The sequence below is a fragment of the Mastigoproctus giganteus genome, chromosome 1 (assembly GCF_048544385.1).
Source record: "Mastigoproctus giganteus isolate SK-2022 chromosome 1, ASM4854438v1, whole genome shotgun sequence".
In the NCBI taxonomy this organism is placed as follows: Eukaryota; Metazoa; Arthropoda; class Arachnida; order Uropygi; family Thelyphonidae; genus Mastigoproctus; species Mastigoproctus giganteus.
Window position 1 is genome coordinate 178032570 of NC_143575.1, and position 6000 is coordinate 178038569.

Here is a 6000-nt window from a genome sequence, read left to right on the forward strand (position 1 = left end):
TCGTTGAGCGGCTCGTCCATTGCCCTCTGCTAATTCATACACTAGGTGCATGTCTGCAGCTCACAGTTCGTATATCGATGCATGCTCTTTGTGCGGCGACTACTACCAATTGATGAACAGCGCCGTGTACCGACCTACGGTAACGTTTCCGGTTATGGGTTCCTATGCGATTCACATTCCTTTAGATGTTACCTACCGCCCCTAAACGTTTGTACCAATATTTGAGACACCCTGTATATATAAAAGGGGAAAAACACTTATTAGAGGGGTCATGTTTTTAATCGATTTTCATTTTTGTTTAGTGAAAAAAGGTTAGATTTTTTCTGAGAAATAATAAAAATACATACTTCTTTTAACAATAAAAACAAGAGAAATGAAATAATATAGTTAAATATATTTTTCTGCTGAGTGATTTTTTCTTAATAATTCTTCCTTATTTGCTATTTCTTCGTAAAATTCTTCACAAGAATAAAAAAAATTGCACTTCGGTCTGCTGTGTTTTTGTTTTACCTCTACAGCTTATTTATTATCGAAAAAACTCTTTCCATTGTACCGTTTCTTCCCGGCAAACATAATGCAAATGATTTGTATTATGTTTGCCATTAAGTATGGAGGCTACATGTCCAATTCGGGACAGTTTGCAGTGCGGGGAAAACGACTGAAATCCGGTATGTCTGGTCACTTTAGCCATATTACAAGTACGAACCCCGGGCCGCATTAGAGACTCCAACTCACAAACTGATTTGGGACTGTGCCATTATAACAGACAAAACAATCGCGCCCAACAGACCCGACATAACCCTCATCGACAAGAAGGAAAAGGCTACTTGTCTATTCGTCATAGCAGTGCCCAACAAGGACAACCTCCTGAAATGCCACGAAGAAAAGATTAAGAAGTACACAGACCTAAGAGAGCAGCTCAAAGTGATGGAACAAGTAACGACCATCCCGATTTTTGTGTCAACCACCGGTATAGTTGATTTTTGTGTCAACCACCTATACAAGAACCTAACAGCAATAGGTCTCCCAGAGAACCCCTACAATGAACTCCAGAAAGTTGCAATCCTGAACAACTGAGGGTTATTATTAGCTACATGGTGCAACGAAGCCTGAAGTTTATGCTGCACCACCAAAAATATTTTTCTGCATTACCCTGAGAGAGAGAGAGAGAGAGAGAGAGAGAGAGAGAGAGAGAGAGAGAATCAGAAGTAGAAGGGAATCACCAAGAAAGAGAAGAATGATGATATCCAGCTCAGGACCCTGGGTGTGCCAAGCCCATACTCACCAGATGTGAGCTCCTGGGGGTTAGTGAGAGAGTTCCTCGACGAACAGTAATAACTACCCCAGGAGCTCACATATGGTGAGTATGGGCATAGCACACCCAGGGTGGTGAGTGGATATCATCATTCTCTCTCTCTCGGTAATAAAAAAAAAAATCTTTTTGGCTCCTGTAACATAAGCCTCAGGCTTCCTTGTATCATATGGCTAATGATAATAATAACTGCATGACATTACCGCCTGTTATTGTTATTTGTTTTTTTTTTTTTTTTTTTTTTTTTTTTAGGAGCATTAGCAACTAAGGCCATATTGCTCCGAGATATGTGGTGGTCATTCCCTGACCTTTCCGCATCCTCCGTATTTGGTGGTGACCGGGTCGCACATACATAACCACCTGGTGCACTTGGTACCATTCAGGTCATGGAGCGGAAACCCCCTCCCCATTAGGGAGAATTAATATACTGTATTAATACATTATTATTAATAAAACAATGACAAACTATTTTTAATAAAATTAACAAATATTCTTATTAAAAATTTACACCATTCACTGGTAATTTCAGCAATAGAAAAAGGGAGGTCTTTGTTTTACTTTATCAAAAAATGTATTGCATTAAACTTTATGTCAAATCTTTTCACGCCATCGTATACTTTTATAAATATGTTGATAATATTTATTTTAATCAATTTACGTTTTTACCACAATGAAGAGTTTTTCTTTCATTTTGTGGATTATGTGGTGTTTGGATTACAAACAAATTTTCGCCACCCTGGATACGGGATTAACTGTTTTTTTTTTTTTTCCCCAGCACTTTGTTTGCGGAGAATCATCATTGGGTTAGGTCCTCTTTAAAAAAAAATTAAAATTAAAAAAAAAAAGGTTTTGTTTTATTTTGTATAATTGTTCGGATAGGCAGATTCGGTTAGTTTGTTCCTTGCAATTTTTTAAGCAGTATTTCAGAAAAACGGTTTTGTTATTTGATTTCGTAATAATGGCACTTGTTTTTTTTTTTCGTACACTATTTTATAAACTGCATTTAATTTCCTTTATTTTCAATTTTTCCTTGGCGTTCAAATTCAGTATACATAGTTCGTTTTCCTAAATTACCTGACATGGCGTTGCATTGTGCTTTCTGAAAACATATCAGAAGTGACAAAAAAATGACATTATTGACAAAATAAGAAAAATGAAAATATAACCATATTGTACTTACACTCCACGAGATCTTCATTAGTTGTCTTTATTTTTAATTTTATTTTATCATGTCTACGTTTGGCACACTTAATTTAATTATCATGCCTAATATTTAAAGTAATTTTATCATGTCTACGCTAGGCAAGCTTGATATTCTGTTTTATTCGGGTTTATATCTGCGCCAACCGTATTTCAATATAAATTATAATTTAAAAATACCTTTAGACCGCATTTCTTCACTTTCTTTTAAATACGTTTTCAATGGGAAGTCTTTTGAAGAGTCGAACGTGCTTAAAGAAAACAGAGTTACAAAACAAAACCCAAAATTTGCTATTAAAAATAATATTAAAATAAATGATAATGTCAAAGAATACACTTCCGGGAAAAACTTCATTGATATGAATATAATATATATGATATGACCAGCCACTCTCGAAATAAATAAAAACCTAAATAGCCTCATTAGCCCACTGAAATAGTTTCATACAGCAGTTTTCGAAAATGCAGCACGTGAAAAATTATCATAACTTTTGGAAGAGAAGCCGTTTTTCGTTCTGCTTTCTTGGTGCTTCCTATCAAATTAAATCAAAAATGAATGTCACAGTATTTTTATATACCGGTATAATAAGTACCATAAGTATCTTATGGTACTTATTTCTTGACTTTTTATTTAAATCCTCATTAAGCAAACATTATATTACTGTATTTATTCACTCTGCCTACAAGAGTAGTAAACTGCTGGGGGCGACACATCAATGATTTCATGATTACTTTTTTTTCTTTTTTCTATAATTTTCTCTGCTGATATGATTATTTTTGAACACATTAATAACAAAATATCCTCTTTTTCTTTTATATTGTATTGTTTTGAAATGAAAATATTGTTTATTTTATCTTATTTTTCTAATAAATTACTTTTCTTTCTCCTTTTTAAAACACTGTGAGTTATTCTTAGCTAGATGTGAACTGGTGAGAGAATGTATTCGAGTGACGACAATGCCTGAGTTCCTGACTATAATACCTGCAAGCAATCACCCCCAGAGGTCTGAACTTTTCTGTATGTTGGGGGGTATCCAGCTATTATACCCTGTGAGCAGTATTGCTCTTAGAGGAACAGAACATCGATGTTTCTTTCTTCAAATATTTGGTACAATTGGTTATATACCGTTATTGATTTGTGATCAGTGCGAAACGAAGCCTGAATTGATTACTGTTCAAACTTTAGCCCATAATAGGTTGGATTTAAGATTCTCTACACACGTTGATAGACAGGACATGTACCGTCCCTGACGGAATATTCATGAGGTCGGTTAATATTCTTACAGTTAGCACATTTTGCTGGGAGATTCTCTGCTGGGCAATCTCTGAACATGTGACCCTCCCAAACTTATCCCCCCCCCAAAAAAAAAATGTTGTATTGAGTTGGAATGAAAACAATAAGCACAGCCTCTTATTGATTGTGGCCTGATGCATCTGGAGGATGTGTGTTATATCCAAGGCAGTTGTACCACTTGGTAAAACACAAAGTCACGGAACCACCTTATGAATATTGTTGTTTGGTTATGGAAGATTCTTCTTACAGTTGAGAAGACTTATACAATCCAGTAAAAGCTATTTTTGGCCTTTGTCTTTGTGGAATGCTGCCCTCTGACCTGGCATTCTGCTTCCTAGTAGAGCCTGAGGAAGCAGATGCTGCCCTCTGACCTGGCGTTCTGCTACCTCAGGCTCCTAGAAGACAGCGAGATTCCTAGTGATTATATCGGAGGCGAGTTCCGCACTGGAAAGGGAGGCATAAACGTGTTAAATAAGGTTGCTGGGTCCCCATAACCTAAGCGCTCAGGCCCATGCCCTCCAGGCTTTCACACTGTCGGATTTGCTCTATCTTATGGATCATTGGCAAAGAAGATGATAGCAACTAAAAATTGTAAGAGATTCGGATAATTTCCATTTTTCTTGAGGTCTTTTATTTTCCCAATTAACTTGCAAAATATTTCTTCTAAACAGTCAGAAAATAGTTTTAGGGAAATTGTATCTTCTTGTCAGACGCATTTTTCTATGTTGATCTGAATTTTATCATTATTACCCCATATTGATGCAGTTACCTTGTCGTATATTGTAAGCCCCGTGTACACTTTGGTTGATTTGGGCGTTGATTATTGCTTGTTTTGTGACTGAGTCGAATGTTTTTTCATAGTCGATGGAAGGCTGTATTCTTTGTGCCACTCTACAACTTGCTGCACTGCTTGGACGTGATTCGAAGTACTAAAGCCGCTTCTGAAACCTGCTTGTTCTTTCGGTAATGCCGAATGAAGTATTGAGCCTATTCTCCTTGAAAGCTTGAGCCTATTCTCCTTTGTAGCCAATAGGCTTATTGGTTGGTAGTTTTTTACATCTGCCTTGTCACATTTTTTTATGCGCTAGGATGGCTTCTGCATTTTTCCATGCTAAAGGTACTTTGTAAGTGGAAGACTTTTTAAAAATAGTTTTGATAAAGGTTTACATAACGGTTGGCCTCCAGCTTTAAACATTTTAACAATGACTTTATCGGGTACAGCTGTTTCCCGAGTTTCATTGATTTTATAGCGCTTCTACTTCTACCTAGAGTAAACCTATAGCTGTACCAGAACTTCTACCGAAATTTCTGGTACAGCTTCTGCATAGTCTTACGATCAGGCAGAGCTGGGACTAGGGTGGGGCGCCAGCCCCAGGTGAAACATTTTAAGGACCCATCCGACCAGTTAAATATTTTAAAATTGCTTTATTTTTGATTTAATTACAATCGGACCTGTATTTCACGAACTTCTTTATAGCGAATTTTTTGAGTTCCTTCTTTTGGTAATTGCATTTAAAAGGTTCGGTGGAATAAAGAAAATTTCTATATAGCGAACGGATTACGAGAGACTTAACTTTGTATGCTTTGTTTCCATCTAGAGGCTTTAGGCAATTTAAGTAATTAGAAAGCGCAAATTAAGGGTTAAAGGGATTGCCATTCAACAATGTAAGTGCAACGAAAGACGTATGCAGCCACCTATCCCACATACCAAGAAGTCATGCTAATCAACTGCGTTCTATAGCCAGTCAAAAGATTAAGGTGTATTCCCGACATGGATAATAGCTTCTGGTCAACTTGTGTTCTTTATTCAAAATAAAAATTTTATTAAAAGAAATACTGCATTATCTTTGTACCTGCTACTGATGATTCCAGAAATTTTAGTGAGAGTGAAAAAAATTATAAATTCGGGATTTATAATCACTTACGGTAAAAAATATCAGGGCAGAACAGTGTTTTATAAATTTCGAAAATAACAGAGAAATCCAATTACAAACTTCTATAAAGTATGGCCCGTTTTGTGACGTCACACCTCTGAGCTTTTTGGTCTATCTTCCAGTGCTAACACTGGAGCACAAACAAAATTTTTCAAATATCTGTTGATATTTCAACAGATATTTGAAAAATCAGATATAAAATCTGTAACTCCTTTACAACTTCTCTAATTCGTTCATGAGTATTGTCTAATAGAATCTTA

At 36.1% G+C, this 6000-nt stretch overlaps 1 long non-coding RNA gene across 1 annotated transcript in view; it reads right to left on the bottom strand.

Moving 5' to 3' along the window:
- LOC150091325 (uncharacterized) overlaps positions 1-2393 on the bottom strand; it is a 72642-nt gene extending 70249 nt beyond the window's left edge. The window contains exon 1 of the long non-coding RNA XR_016548100.1: positions 2387-2393. This is a non-coding gene — a long non-coding RNA (uncharacterized LOC150091325). The remainder of the gene's footprint in view (positions 1-2386) is intronic.
- Between the last annotated feature and the right edge of the window lie 3607 nt (positions 2394-6000).